At 52.4% G+C, this 16,442-nt stretch overlaps 1 protein-coding gene across 2 annotated transcripts in view; it reads right to left on the bottom strand.

The window, feature by feature from the left end:
* The window catches only part of TTK (TTK protein kinase), a 650,127-nt gene that overhangs the window by 23,085 nt on the left and 610,600 nt on the right, over positions 1-16,442 (bottom strand). The gene's annotated exons all lie outside the window — the stretch shown is intronic.

Here is a 16,442-nt window from a genome sequence, read left to right as displayed (position 1 = left end):
GCTTTGCGAAAGTATGGAGGGAGGCCCAAGTCGCGGCCTTACAAATGTCTGCAACTGGAACAACCCTGGCCAAAGCAGAGGTAGAAGACTTCGCTCTAGTAGAATGAGCTCTAATACCCTCAGGAGAAACCTTACCAGCCAGGTCATAGCAGCTCTTGATGGTTAGGATGATACATCTGGACAGAGTGCGCTTGTGCACAGCTTTGCCTTTTGAGTGTCCAACATTGCCCACGAAGAGCTGATCTTCCAAACGTATATCTTTTGTTCTGTCCAAATAAAAGCTCACTGCGCTTTTAGGGTCCAACCGGTGAAGTCTCTCCTCCTCCTTGGAAGGGTGAGGGGGAGGATAAAAAACATGGAGAGTAATGGACTGCCCAAAATGAAAAGGAGTAACTACCTTAGGAAGGAAAGCAGCCCTGGTCCTGAGAACCATCCTTTCAGCATATAAGGTTAAAATCACCCTCCTTGCTGAGGTTATGGCTGCAAGAAAGACCGTTTTAAAAGACAATAGCCTCAAAGGACAGCTATGAAGGGGCTCAAAAGGGCACCCCATCAAAAAAGTTAAAACAAGATTAAGGTCCCAATGTGGCATTAAAAAGGGAGTAGGTGAAAACCTATTGGTAAGACCTTTGAGAAATCTTAATACAATAGGAGATTTAAATAATGACGGCTGATCTGGAAGACACAGAAAAGCCGATAAGGCTGATAAATAGCCCTTAACCATGGCCACAGTACAACCTTGCTGAGCCAAGGAAAGAGCAAACTGAAGCACATTAAACAAGTGGGCATTTAAAGGGTCAATGGATCTCTCTCCACACCATTTTACAAACTTAGACCATCTATAGGAATAAATTGACTTAGTGGAGTGTCGCCTGGATGATAATATAACATCCACTACGTGCGGTGGGAGAGAGAAAGAACTCAGGTTGCCTCGTTCAATCTCCAGGCATAAAGGTGCAGGCTCTTGAGGTGGGGGTGAAGAACCTGCCCCTCCGACTGCGAGAGGAGGTCCGCCCTGAGAGGGAGACGGAGCGGAGGGAGCGACGAATGGTGAAGTAGATCTGTGTACCACACCCTTGTTGGTCAATACGACGCGATCAATATAACTTGGACCCGGTCTTGGCGAATCTTCCTCAGAACCCGAGGAATCAAGGGTATGGGAGGAAACGCGTAAAGGAGTTGTGAACCCCAACTCAACTGAAACACGTCCCCCAACACCCCCTGCATCGGAAACTGGAGACTGCAGAATGATGGGCAATGCGCGTTCTCTTGAGTGGCAAACAGGTCCACCTGACGAGACCCCCACGTCCGGAAGATTTTCTGAACTACCTCTGGATGAAGCCTCCACTCGTGGTCGGCGGAAAACTGTCGACAGACTGTACGCATGGACGTTCAGCACACCGGCCAGATGATTCATCATCAAGCAAATCCAATGAGCCTGAGCCCAGGACCAGAGTCGCAAAGCCTCTCTGCAGAGACGGTATGACCCTACTCCTCCCTGCTTGTTGACATACCACATCGCGGTAGTGTTGTCCGTCAGGACTTGAACCGACTGACCGGGAAGGGAGAAAAGCCTTGAGCGCCAAACGAATCGCCCGCAATTTTAGAAGATTGATATGAGACAATCTTTCCTCTGGAGACCAAAGACCCTTGATCTCCAGATCCCCCAGATGAGCACCCCACCCTAGGGTGGAGGCATCCGTTATCACTGTGGCCACCGTTGGAGGAAGATTAAAGGGCTTTCCTGGAGACAGATTGCCCCCCATGCTCCACCAAGACAGATCCGCTGCAGCTTCTCTGGAGATCCTGACTGACTCCCTGAGATCCCCGTTGTGCTGATACCACTGCTTGCGGAGACACCACTGGAGCGCCCTCCTGTGCCAGCGTGCATGGTTGACCAACAGAATGCAGGAGGCGAACAGACCGAGCAGGCGAAGGACCTTCAGAACTGAAACAACCGCTCCACTGTGGAATAAAGGGATCATCTCCTGAATGTCGAGGTTTCTTTGTGGAGGAGGAAATGCTCGACACACAGTAGTATCCAGTACCGCCCCTATGAACAGGTTGCGCTGCGAGGGCACCAGGTGAGATTTGGGCACATTGATTGAAAAACCCAAGTTGAATAACAGATGAGATGTTATCTGTAGATGATATTGCACCATCTCTGGCGACTCTGCTTTCAGAATCCTGTCGTCCAGGTAGGGGAAAACCGGAATCCCAGACCTCCTGAGATGAGCAGCTACCACCGCCATCACCTTGGTGAAGACTCAAGGTGCAGTAGTAGGACCAAACGGGAGGACCGCAAACTGGTAGTGTTGCGACCCAACCGTAAAACGGAAATACTTCCTGTGCGACTCCAGGATTGGGATGTGGAAATACGCATCCTGCAAGTCGATCGACACCATCCAGTCTTCTTGCTGCAACGCCTGAAGAACCTGAGCAAGGGTTATCTTGAATTTCTCCTGCTTCAGGTTAAAGTTCAAGAATCTGAGGTCCAGAATCAGACGCAATCTGCCGTCCTTTTTGGGAATCAGGAAATACCGGGAGTAGCATCCCTGACCCCTTTCCTGCTCTGGAACCACACTATTGCACCTTTTTGAAGCAATGCAAGAACCTCCTTCTGCAGAAGAAGTAGATGGTCCTCTGAGCAAAAACCTTGGCAAGGAGGGTAAGGGGGAGGAAATTACCGAAATGGAAGGGCGTACCCATTCTCCACAAGGTTAAAACCCAAAGGTCCGTTGTGACCAATTTCCAACCTTGCAGAAAGTGGGGACTCCCGACCCCCAACACGCCTCACATGATCCAGGATGGGGTATCTAGGGCTGCTTCCCTGTAGCATCATTGGGAGCAGAGGAGGCTGAGGAGGAGAGATTGTGGCCAGAACCACGTCGACCCCTTTATCTTCCTCTATAGGACTTAGAGAGGATTTTGTTGCTGTTGAAGTTGACGGAAGGTGCGAAAGGAAGACCTCCCAAAACCCCTATACTTTCTGAAGCCAAAACCCTTCGACTATGTCTGCAATCCTAAAGATTTCGCAGTCGCTCTGCTATCCTTGAACCTCTGGAGGGCAGAATCCGCTTTCTCTCCAAAAAGCTTTGTCCCATCAAAGGGTAAGTCAACAAGTGTTGTCTGAACATCAGGTGAAAATCCAGAAAAGCGGAGCCAAGCCTGTCTTCTTGTGGCTATGGAATAACCCATAACCCTGGACACAGAGTCAGCCGTATCCTGAATTACCTGCCTAGCTGCAGCCTGAGCGTCTGAAAGAACCTCCATGAAACAACCCTTCTCCTCATCAGGCAATTTGGGGGCCTACTGCTTTACAGAGTCCATTAAAGCCTGAATGTAACGGCCGAACAAACAAGTGGCATTAGTTGATTTCAGTGCCATACTGGCTGATGAGAAAACCTTTTTAGTGACCGTTCAATTTTCTTTGAGTCTCTATCAGCTGGAGGTTGTGGAAAAGCCCCCGAAGATTGTTTGGAGCAGGATGCTTGCACTACCAAACTCACTGGAGATGGATGAGAAGAAAGGAAGCTCGGATCTCCTGGACCTACTCTATGTCTTCTAGCCACAGCCCTCGAAACAGCAGGCGAAGAAAGTGGCTTGCGCCAAACATCCATAATCGGATCCAGGATGGCCTCATTAAAAGGCAACAGAGGCTCAACAATTGAGGAAGGCGAATGAAGAACCTCAGTCAGTAAGTTAAGCTTATATTCAGCAGAAGGCAACTGTAAGTCTAAAATCTCCGCAGCCTTCTTTATTACCAAATGGTAAGGAGCCAGTTCTTGAGGCGGAGAAGTCCTCGAAGAAGAAAGTTCCCACTCAGAAGTGGTGTCTAATCCGCTTGCCTCCTGAATGCCTTCAAACTCATCCATTGAGTCGTCTAATTCACCCTACTCCACTTCCTCTGCACAATACTGCTCCTCTTCTATAAGTCTCTGAGCCTCTCTTCGAGAACGAATCCGTGGACACGGCATCGACGGTGCCGTTTGCGGAGTCGGCTGTGCCGATTGAGTCAGTGGCGTCACACGTGCGCAGCTGGAGCAGTCAGAGGGAGGCTCCGATGAAGGCACACGATCCAGACGAGGCCGGGAGGAAGGCTCTCCAGACGGTGCCGGGAACTGCCATGACGGCGTCATCGGCATGAAGGGCATAAATGGTGCCTGAGCATAGTGTTGTGGCACGCCCAAACTGAACGCCAGCGGACCCACGGGACTTGAAGGTGCACCGGCTGGGAAGGCTGCTTTTTGAAAAACTCCATACATTGCATTTAAAAAATGTGACGGATCCGCCCCTGGAGTCGGGAACTGTGGGTATGGATTCAAACCTGTATCCAGCCGGGGAATAACCGGCGTCGGAGCTGACAGATCCTCTCCCCGAATCCAATGGTTCATCTTCAGGCACAGGAGAGAGTTCAGCATCCTGATCCGGCTCGGCGTCGGAAGCTGGTGAGTCCCTCAGCGCCGGAGACTGCGCCGGAGTTATCTTTGGCGAAGGAGACTTCTCCGGAGTGACACGAGGAGAAGGTGAAACAAAGTCCCTACTGCGACGTCGAGGTGAAGGCGATCTCGAAGCCCTACTCTTCGTTGATCGGCGCAGAGACTCATGCGTCCTCTTTCTTAGGTCTTCTCGACTTCGACGAGTGCGAAGTCGACGACTCCAGCTTCGACTTGTCTCGCTTGCGACCTCTACCTTCCTTCTTCGCCTTGGCCATAAACAGCTTCGCTTCCCGTTCCTTAAGTGCCTTTGGGCTTCATTTTCCTGCAACAGGAACAGTCTTCCACGTCGCGATCCGACGACAGACACCATAAGCAATCTTCATGGGAGTCAGTGATGAATATGTGACCCCCACATTCCCTACACGGCTTAAATCCTGACTTCCTCGACGAAGACATGAGTACTTAAGAAACAAACTCACAAGATAACTACAAAGTAACTCTTCAACCAAGGACAGTGCTGGAAAACCGTTACGCGTCGACGGCGTGGAAAAAAGGGAACTGACGTCATCACGCAGACGTGGCTCTTATGGCTCCGGTGACGTCATACGGAGTCGCGAGCGGAGCCGTGGTATTATGACGTCCACGTCAGCGTGGAGAGCTAGGAAAAATTCCATGGAATGCTAGTGCAGGGGATATTCACAAGGTGGGGAATCCACAGGCAGATGTATCCATCCGAAGAGGTGGTCCATGGTAGCAAGGAATTCTTGCACCTGTTCGGGAGTCGCCGACGGACCCGGGTAAGGTGGGTAGGCTGCGGGACTCCCAGGCTCCAAAGGAGCCGCAGGGTCAGAACCCCTGTCCCCCTCGTCCGCATCCGAGGACCGAAGGGGGGACGTCGGAGCGCGAACTCGCTTCTTCGACTTCTTTTTGTGTCGTCTCTTACCAGAATCGAGGGTGAAGACTTGGAGCCCGAGGAGCGATGACTGCAGCCCAGCAAGCGGTCACGGGAACGGTCCCTGGACCTAGAACGATGCTGGGACGAGTGCGGGACCTCCAGCAGCTTCCGGCGCCGCTCCCTCAAGGCTTAGGCCCGACAGGACCGGGAATCGTGGTCTGTCTCCAGGCAGTAGAGGCAGACATCATGGGAGTCCGCCACCGACATATTGCGACGGCAGGCCCCACAAGACTTAAATCCAGGCATCTCTACGTACACCAAGGAGAACAGAAGACAAAAGTCTCAAAAAGGGTAGTCAAAAAGTGACTAAGGTATGTGCTCTAACCGGATCTGCGCTTGAGCCAACGTCAACGCGCATGGGTGACACCTAAATAGTCTCCATGACGTCAACTCGGCGGTTACGACGCCAGGGACGGACGCAGAGCCGCACAATGCCACCAACTGATGCGCAGGGGTACTGCTAGCAAAACTTTGCGGATCCAGTCTGACGCCTGGGAATATTCCAAGGTAAGGAATCTATCACTAACGTGTCTCTTTCAGATTGCTATATACCCGGTACACAATGACAAACCATTGCAAGACGCAGCTCAGTTATTGGGGCTCGGTTCCTCGGTGAACCTACAAGAACTATATATCCCCCACAACCAGAAGGGTCCAGCGGATGCAACGGTATATTGCTTTTAAAAATCTGTCATAATAAGAAGTTACAGGTGAAAACGTCGGCAGAAATGGCTGTTTTTTCAACTCAATTTCAATTTTTCTTAGTTTAAACTGTTACTTTCTATAAAAAATCCCTTTAGGATCTACAGAAATTACCCGTTGCTGGATTCAGAATTTTGCCTACTTTCAGAAATGTATAGCTTTCCAGGATCCATTGTTGCTTTCACACACATTTGTACCACTAACTGGAAGGAGATTGAAAGCACAAAAAGTAGCAAAAATAGGCTATGAACCCAGTACCATGCCAAAAATTTGTAAAATATTTAGTTTTCTGACAAAAGTCAGTCTGTCCCTGAAAGCTGGGAAGATGGTGATTCAGCACCACAAACCGTTTGTTGATACCATTTGCAGGGAAACACAGACGCTTTCTTCTGCAGCACTCTTCCCCCATTTTTCCCCACAAAAGCAAAAGTTAGCTGTATTTTGGCAAATTTCTGGGTTCCCTCCAGGGGAATGCACAAACCCTGGGCACCTTTGAAATCCCCATGATGTTGGAGGAAAAGGAAGCCAATTTGTTGTGAATACCTTATGTGGACAAAATGTTACAGAAGCCTAAGTGCGAACTACCCAAATAGCCCAAAAAAGGATTAGGGGAGGGGGAGAGGGGTCAGGGGTATTTCAGGTACATGAAGCCAAATGTGACCCTTACAAGGCAATAGCGGTAATACCTTAAGTATGCTGACCCACTGCCTGTTTGCAGTGTGCCATCATGGATAGAAGTACGAGTTACTTACCTTCAGTAACGATGTATCTGGTAGAGACGATTCTAGCTGTAGATTCCTTCACATAGAATTATTCCCAGGCGCGAGTCTGGATCCGGAAAGTTTTTGCCACAGCATCCCTGACCGCCGGGGGCAGGGCGACATCACGCGACTCCGCCCATGTGTTGTCCGCGAGGTCACATAAGACCCGCCCCGGCTCGCCCACATCAATTTTCTTCGGAGACAACGCGGAACCACCAGATAAAAACTGTGGGAGCATGGAAACAGTGTGTGAAGAGCAGAAAAAGTGGATAGAAACCGTGACTAACACCACCACCAGGGTAGTGCCAACACCGCAGACTCCAAGGGCAGGGAAAAGAAAAACCTCCCATCCCTGTGCCACGAAGGGAAGAACAGGCATAAACGTCATGTCACACGTAGGAAGCCGAACCCCTTCATCCTGAGCAAGGAATGGGACCAGTCCCAAGACAGACAGGGACAACAACCACCAAGCCTTCCCAAACTAGAGGGCAACCACCCACAAGGACAAGGGCAAGACAGGGCCAGAGGACCTTCAAACCAGAGGATAGCAATGGAAGGAAGGGAGGCCAAGGATATAAGCAATCCCCTCCCCCAAACCTGGAGTAGCCAGAGCAGCAGGGCACCTTCGCACCGAAACCCCATCCGCCAAAGAACCAAGGGAGAAACGAACCGCCCCCAGACAGAGCCACCCGTCAAGAACAAGGAAGGCACTCACAGGAGACACAGCCCCCCACCGGGAGGCGAGTACCAAAGACCAACCCAAGGGTCCTCGCAGAATAGGGGAGGAAGGGCGGGCCGTGAAGGAATCTGCGGCTAGAATCGTCTCTACCAGATACATAGTTACCGAAGGTAAGTAACTCATACATCTGATAGAGACTACCAGCTGCGGATTCCTTCACGTAGAATTGATACCCTAGCAATACCCCCTGGGAAGGAGGGTCTGCGAAAGGACTCCACCAACCAAAGCAGAACAGAGGGCCCCACAGGGGACCAAATCTGTGGACCAGGTAGAACCACGCCCCTGCCAGGCCAAGGGAACCCCCACAAGCAGAAACCCACCGACCCCAAGGGGACGTAGGAGGGAAGGAGGGCTGAAGAGGCTCGTACACTCACAGCAGAGGAACCAAGGGCAAGGACGGAAAGGCCGAAGCACCCCACTCCCCCACAACATAGCTTCCGCCGAATGCCAAGACAGGAAGACAGAAGAAAAAGAAGAAGCCTAGAGGGCCCAAGGAAACCAAGGAGAAGAAGGCAAGCCCATCCCAGATGCAGAGCAGCCTGCCAGCCAGAAAAATGCCGGCTGTCAAGGCCAGAAGCAAGAAGAACAGCCTGAGGCCCCAGGAAGACCAAGTAGGCAACGCCTGGCAAGGGAGAACACAGGGACATTCCAGACTGCAGAACGGGAGCAGGGAGAGGCGGAGAGGCCCGGGCCACCACCACGAGTGGCCGCGCACACGACCTCAGGAAGCAAAAGCAACCTACATAAACACCATGAAGAATAGGTACCCGAAGGCGACCAGAACCCTCCAGCATAGGGCACGTGAAGTCCCAATATATGGGAACCCTCTTTGGAAGAACTTCCGCAGCAGAGGAAGAAACAAAAGAACCATGGGGAAAAAAGCATCCCCGCTACAGACTTGACAGCAGCCCAAACAAAGCAGAAGGCCCAATCTCAGAGCCAAGTCTGCGCAACAACTCCTGCAGAACTCACACACAACAACAAAGGGGCCATCCAGCAGCCAACAATGCCAAAGTCCCAAGTAAGGACGTAAACGGCCAGAAAAACATACTCCACCACTAGAACCGCCGGCCTAAGAAGGCCCAAAAGCAACCCTAACTCAGAAGTCACTGAGGAGGGGACAGAGGTGGAGGACGGAGCCCTGCCAAGAGCCTCTGGATGGCTGAGTTGGCCGGCGCATGAAACAGACTGCCATCAAATGGGGGATCAAAGAGCCTCTCCCGAATATTTTTGGGGAAGACGCCGTCCCGAAGCCAAGCATGGCGACGGACAGCGACTGAGGAAGCCATGGCCTGGCCCAGCGCCTCAAAGACGTCCAGAGCGGAGCGGAGAATAAACGCCGCAAGCTCCCGGCCATCCAATGCATGGTGCCGCAAATCCACCTGAGCAGGCTCCTGGGACGCTGCAGACCCCAGAGACTCCGCTGAGTACCACAAACAGGAGGAGGCCCTAGCCAGCACACACAAGGTGTTAAGGGCCCGCAGGGCCGCGCTGGTCGAGGCGAAAATGTTGCGTCCCCAAGTGTCCAGCGAGCGGGCCTCTCTGGACGGCGGGGTCAAAAGGGGCGACAGGGAGGGAAAAGCAGTCCGAAGAAGGGGACTGGCGGCTGAGGGGTGAACGGACAGGCACGCCGGCTCACGCGGTGTCGGAAGGTGCAATGCAGAAGATGCGGAGGCACCGGGTCCCCGGAGGCAGGACGCCTCCAAGCCACCGTCAAGGCAGGAAGGCACGAACCTTCAAAGGGGAGCAGAATTTCCCTCCCACCAGAACCCTGGTGGAGGACCTTCAACAGATGGTCCGCCGGAAAGTGAGCCACTGGGTCACCCATGCGTAGGATGCCCACAGCCGTGGACACCGCGTGAGCAAAGGCCGCATACGTTGGGTCCCGCAGTGGAGAAAGCAGCTCCTCTGTGGGAGACGGCTGCAAACTAAGGCGGCCGTCCCCAAGGCCAAGCGGGGCGGCCAAGGGTCAGAACTGGAAGTTAAGAGGAGCCGAAGAATGAGGGACCTGCCACTCTACCGACGAACACCCCTGCCTCAGGAAGGGTGGGGAGCCACCCTGCGACGCCGGTGAAAAGGACACCACACGGCGACCAGTCTCTGGGGAGGACAATACCAATATGCAGCCTGCCTCTGGAGAAGAAGGAGCGTCCGAAGACGAGTTCGCGGTACAACCCCTGCGCGGAGCCGTAGAGTCCGCCACTTGAGAAGGACACCTGCGCCATTCAGCGTCCCCGGGCAAGGGACCTCAAAGTCACCCCGCACCGGAGTGGGGACCAGAGTAGAGATGGAGCGGCGCCGGCCCGATCCCTGCCGAGGCAACTACCTGCGTGGGGGAACGGGCTGGGCCCGGGGAGGGGCCCGAAGCCCTCCTCCGGCCCAGAAGGAGGCGAAGGTCACCCGGCAACCCCTGTGGCGGCGCCAGCGATGATACAACCTCCGACTCGCCCTCCAACGAGGCAGCCGCCTGTGAGGAGGTACGAGAGGGGCCCGGAGAGGGACGAGGGGTCTGCCCTCGACCCGGAGCGGGAAGAGGAGGGGTCACTGATCCCTGTGGCTCCGCACGGTCCAGCTGCTGCCGGCGCCCTAGCGGCGTCACCTCCGCCTTAGACAGGACCACCCTGCCAAGGGGCCAAGAGGCCCGGCGACCTCCCGCGACACCACAGGGACCCCCGCAGGGGCTTGCAGCGTGGCAGAGACGCCGTGGCCTAAGGAGGTGCCCCAGAGGAACCGCACCCCAACAGCCACACATCCTCCAAGCCTGGATCCGACGTAGTCGGCGCCGGAGCCACCGGTGGTGCCACGGAGGGCCCTGCGCAAGGCGAGGGATCCGCCAACGCCCCAGGAGGGGGAAGGAGGAGGAGACGCCAGCGAGGCCTGCAAAGCCGCCGTGTAAGTCTCCATCAGGACTCTCGATGCCCCAACACCGGGAAACGGTGGATAGGACGACACGCGGGCCGCATCACCCGAGGAGAGTCCACGCCCCCGGTAGGCTGGAAACTAGCCCCCTGGGACGAACTGCGACACTTACTCACCGGGGAGCGACGCTCACGTGACATCAGAGAAAGGCGAGGACGACAACAACGGCCGAATCTGAAGCCGTCCACCGAAGCAGACCAAGGGGAGGACGTCAACCTGGAGAGACACGCCGCGACTTTGGCTTCAACTTCTGGCACGCCGCACAATCTGGGGTGCTGTGATCCTCCCCAAAACATCACATGCAAATGAGGTGAGGATCCGTCGCCGACATAAGACGCCCCCAAATGTGCAAGTTTTAAAGCCCTATGGCATGCGCACACTGTTTCACCAAAAAAGAATGTAAGAAAGTGAGCCTAAAACAGGCCCGCAGGAAGGAACGGATCCGCATTGCAGGCGGAAAAGGAAAAAACTGACGTGGGCGTGCCTTATGTGACCTCGCTGACGTCACGTATGCGGACGATACCTGGGCGGAGTCGTGTGATGTCGCCCCGCTGCTGGCGCGCAGGAAAACTGTGGCAAAAAGTTTCCAGATCCAGTTTCACGCCTGGGAATGATTCTACGTGAAGGAATCTGCGGCTAGTAGTCTCTAATAGATGTAGAGTGCAAATGATACTTGAACAGACGAAAGGCAGGGGTAAGCTGACCTAAAGCCCCTCTATGCAAGTATACGTCTTCATTCATATGTACGCACGAAGTTTCTAACATTAATTTTTTTGCAAGAACCTGACAGACACTAAATCTCTCAGGTCCTTCTGAAAGGGTCTAGCTGGGATTATCACAGTGCAAATCTCCTATGCTCCAAGGGTTTGTCAAAGGGGGTAATCAAAACAAAGACCCTTGTCCACTGAAGTATCCTGTTAAATTCACAGTAATAAAATGCTCATCTACATGCTTTAACATATTCTTTTCATAATAAATAAGTCAGACCAACTGACTGCCATAACTTTTGATTACAGATCAGACCCAAGGCATCTGACATAACTTTGCCTACAGCCTTTAAAACGGGACTCAAAAGGACGGTCGCAGAGAAAGTCTTCTAATCCCTTTAGTTTTTTCAGAGTGGAGTGACCAACACAAAATCCTTTGTATCTTACACTAACCAATGAGAGTACATGTAAATAATACCCTGCTGGCGGGGGCGTGGTAACACCAGATGGTCGACTTGACGTGCTGTAGTGGATCTCCTGACCAAGTAAGCCTAATCCGAAGTCATCCTAACGCAGCTGATGCATTTTTGTGCTTGTGAAATGAGCAGGACCACTGGAGGGTGCGGGGACTGATTACGCCCCTTTAAGGTGATCCCTGAGCGACAACAGCACGAGTACTCTGGGCTGCTACTAGGGCGGCATGGCCGGCTGTGCTGCAGGACTCATTCAGAGCCGCCTTTCTGGGAGGTTGCAAGTACATCTGTGGAGGAGGAAGGACAAGCACTGTGGCCGTGCGGTGGGCAAGACTTCCTCTATTAAACTGTCAGGTCCTGGTTTGGTTGGAGATCTCCGGGTTGCATAGCCGGCTGCTGCCTCTATCCAAGATGGTGGCTCTTCACCTACGAAATTATGGAGGCTCGGGACGGCGAATTCTGCTGGAGACGCCCATGAAGTGCTCCTGCCTGTGGTTGTTGGGTGGAGCCTATGATGCTGCACGGTTGGGACGGTGTTGGGGGCCGGTCACTGGCACCGTTGGGTGCTCTGCAGAGAGGTGTTAGATGCTACTTCTCCCCAGCCATGGCAATCTATCGGAGGGGGCCGCAGTGTTGACCTGTGATCTCTGCGCGCCACTGGGCACTACTGCGTGCAATGTGGGCCTGCCTCTCACCCGGGCTGCTGCACACTGATGGTGCTGCTGGCCCCGTGATTCTTGCTGCCCTAGGATGCAATCGTTGATCATGCTAGGGGTGCCGTGGGCGCCGCCTCTTCCTCTACTACAGCTTCAATCTTGATGGGGCCAGCGGATCGTGACCCCTGAGATTGCTGCTGCCGTGTGGGGCCACTGCAGAAGATACAGACTCTGGGCAGAGAGCACTGAATGGAGGCAGGGGAGTACTGTGGGATATCGGAGATCTAAGGCCTAGCACTACTGCAGCATTTGGAGTACCAGCTTCAGTGCAATTTGGAGATGCTCCTTGCCTCGACCCAGCCCGATTTGTGACTGGGAAAACAGTCCTTGCACTGTGCTCTGGGATGCAGATGCTTGATCAAGTATAATGCCCCTGGGTGGTATGAGCGGAACCGGGTGAACTGAGCTGGGGTGGTGACCCCTGGATGGATGTCTGGATCGCCCAGCTGACCACGATACTTTGCTGCGGGGATGCCCCTAATGGACCTAGATAAGCGTTGACTGCTTCTTGGCGGCACGCGCCAAGAGTCTACTAGAACTGCTGGAACAGTCTTAGGTCCCATGCATACTGGTTTGGAGGTTCGAGACTGTCACAGCGGCTGGGGAAGGGGGATGAGTGGGCAGAGCAGTGAAACCACTTGGTGTTGGGCCGTGCCGCATGGAGGCATGCGACGAGTCCTGTGTCCATGCCTCTGGCTGTGTAATAGGTTGAAGATCGGTAAGATTGTTGATTAGCATAGCTGGGCACTGGGTCTGATTATTGCCTCTGTACTGTAGCACTTCCAAAAGTACTGCACAATGTTTAAGGACAAGCCCCAGAAAGGGGCGCAATCTGACAAGATAGTACAATATACTGTCCCGGCCCAAGGACCCAGCTAGCAGGCTGGGCAACAGAGCAAACCTGAAGCAGGTCGGACAGCACCAGGGCACGGCTGAAATTCTGGAAGCCATACAAGGCTTCCAGACGGCACTGGAAATCAAAATGGACACAATGGCCATGGACATCAATCACTTGAGACAGGACCTTCGGAAAGTGGCGGAGAGGGTCACTAGCACCAAGGAGGAAGTTATTTCGCTCTGCAAAAATGTACAAGACTTGCAGGCAACAGTGGCGGACTTGCAGTCCAGGGACTGAAGAGCGATCCCGGAGGAACAACCTGCAATTTCTCAGTTTGTTTGAGTGAGTGGCGGTACCCTCGGCAGAGTTGTTCCTAGAAACTGGCCTTAAGTCTAAACGCTTCTACAAATTATTCACTATCAAGCGTGCCCCATCCTGGTGTGCCGCCACAGGCGCTCATAGCCCACCTGTTTAATTATATGGACAGGGATGCAATACTGCAGTATGTCCGTGCTCACCGCCCACCCAGTTATGAAGATCGAACTATTCAAATTTATCCTGATTACATAAGGAAAGTCCAAGATCTTTGAAAAGGTTTTCTGGCGGTCAAACGGTGGATGCGGAAGCAGAACGTTAAGTATAGTTGATTGTTCTCCACCAAACTCCGTGTTCAGCATGAAGGCAGTGTGCACTTCTTTGATAGTCCACAAGGGGCGATGGACTGGATAGACTCCATGGGTCTGCAGCAGCTGGATCAAAATCTTGAGAGGCGAGAGCAGTGGCGTGGACAGCGGCACGGACCAAGTGGTATTACAGATACAGAAGGAACTCCTTATCGTACAGAGGGGGTTAAAAAATCCTGGTATGCCTGGATGGCATGTTGCAGGTAGAGATGGAGTCCATTGAGAGCCAGAACTCCTCCTCACCGCTGTTCCTTGTCCAGGCCACCCAGAGTGATGGTACTCCGACGAGCTGAATATTCTCTTGGTAAAAGCTGCATGAGCTGTGTTGATGGGATGCGGGTGGGGTTGTAGAGAGGGTTAGATGGTGCATATATGCTGTGCTATTTAAAGCAAACCCTCTTTCTTGTTCCTCTACAGACCTTAAAGATGGCTAATTGGGTACTGAATCGGTTGTGTTCTTTTTATTACAGACCGGGATAGCAGAGTCGCTACGCCGAAGCAGACTACTGAGTCCTCAAAGGAGGTTCATGACTAGCGGATGATTTGGTGGACTGGACAAGATCTACACTTTCTAATTTACTGGGTTACAGGTTGCTGAAGGTGGATTGGGGAGGGGCCTATGGGGCAGGGTTTACTGCCCTCTTGATAGCCAGTTGAGCTGGGAGGATTAGTGGCTTCTGACTGAGTGGGTAAATGTTGATGTTTTTATTACTTTATGGTTATGTTTCATAAGTTTTTGAAATGCTAGGTTTTCATACAAGGGGCAGAGAAGCATCATTGTACTGGGACATATAATGTGTTTCTTTGGGCTGTTGAACCTGAAGGCCTGTAGCTGGCTGTTCCTTATGACTTAGACATGAAAAGTGTGGGAATTAGGTATAAATGTATGACTTGAAATGTCAGGGGCCTGAACAATCCTGCAAAGCGAAATAGGGTGTATGTGCATCTTCGGAGGAATGGCGTGTCTTGCGTTTCTTCAAGAGACCCACCTGTTGAGGGGATTGCATTACGTTTCTAAGGAGAAGGTGGCATGGCAGAGTTTTAGCAACCTCATACTCGGGTTAAGTCCGAGGTGCACTGATATGGGTGGCCCGGGGGGTTCCATTTAAGATCACAAGGGTAAGTTTAGGCCCTGAAGACTGCTATGTGACACTGGAGGGTGCTCTTGACGAGTATGACCTGTGCCTTCTAAATGTTTATGACCCAAACACTGATGATGGTGACTTTATGGGTGTGATGTTGAGGGCTGCACAGATATCCCCTAGGGTGGAGGTTAGTATTCTAGCAGGCGATCTAAACTGCCCAATGGATAGCCACCTGGATAGATGTCTGGTCACCCACCCACCTCCGCACACCAAGCCTCGCACAAATGCTGCTGTTTTGCAGGTGTAGAGTAGCCTTACATTTGTAGATATTTGGGACAGGCAAAATCCAGATAAGCGTGTTTATTCTGGTTATACCCCTGCAACAGCTACCTACAATTGCCTGGATTGTTTCTTTATCGACACAGCTGCAGCTCATAAAATAGTGGACGTTCACTATTTGGCCCGGTATCTTTAGGACCATTACCCTCTCCTAGTCATGTATTCTATACACAAGCACACACCGAGAATACCACTATGGAGACTTAATACTGAAACGCTGACAGACCCAGCCTCCTACGGTACAGTATTGGAGGCATTCACAAACTATTTGTATCACAATTGGGAATCAGCAGGTAGTAGGGCCACGGAATGGGACGCCATGAAGGTGGTGATCTGAGGGGTGTGCCTGACTACTATGGTTGGGATACATCGTACCCTGGAGAGTTATTTTTTACAGCAAGAGGCTGAGCTAGCAAACTTGGAGAAGTCGCTTTCTACGGATGCGAAGTTCTTAAAAGACTGGGATAGACAGTGGCATAGGCATGTGGGACAAACTAGATAAATACTCTAGATAAATCCCCATCCAAATACCAGAGACGCTGGTATTTGGATGGGGATTGGACAGGTCATTTGATAGTGCGCTCAATACAGGCTGGAAACCTGATTCAGCCCATTTTGACAATTAAAGACAAAGGAGGTAAAACGGTATCCAGGCTATAAATTCTGAATTAGCAGAGCATCTGCGACAGGTGTACACTACAACACAGAGTAATGGGGGACTCCAAAGGTGTCCTCATATTTGGGGAGATGCCTCAGCCGTGCCTCACCTCGGAAGAATGGGAAGTTGAGGAGCGTCCTTGAGTAGGAAGGGATTGTTGGGGGCAGTACAGGCCTTGAAACCTGCAAAATCATCGGGAGTGGATGGCCTCCCTGCAGAGTTTTTCAAACTGTACCTGGAAACTCTGATCGATAAATCATTGGTTTTACTCAAAGAAGCACTGAAGAAGCAAAAGCTGCCGGAGTCAAAGAGGGAAGCATTAATAGTGGTGATACTGAAACCAGGTAAAGACCCCACAGGGGTGGGATCGTTGGGACCCTCTCAATATTAAATGTGGATCTTAAACTCCTTAGATATGTGTTGGCGGC

This window comes from Triturus cristatus, chromosome 6 (assembly GCF_964204655.1).
Source record: "Triturus cristatus chromosome 6, aTriCri1.1, whole genome shotgun sequence".
In the NCBI taxonomy this organism is placed as follows: Eukaryota; Metazoa; Chordata; class Amphibia; order Caudata; family Salamandridae; genus Triturus; species Triturus cristatus.
Note: the sequence above shows the minus strand (reverse complement) of the source record. Positions and strands in the feature narration are given on the sequence as shown.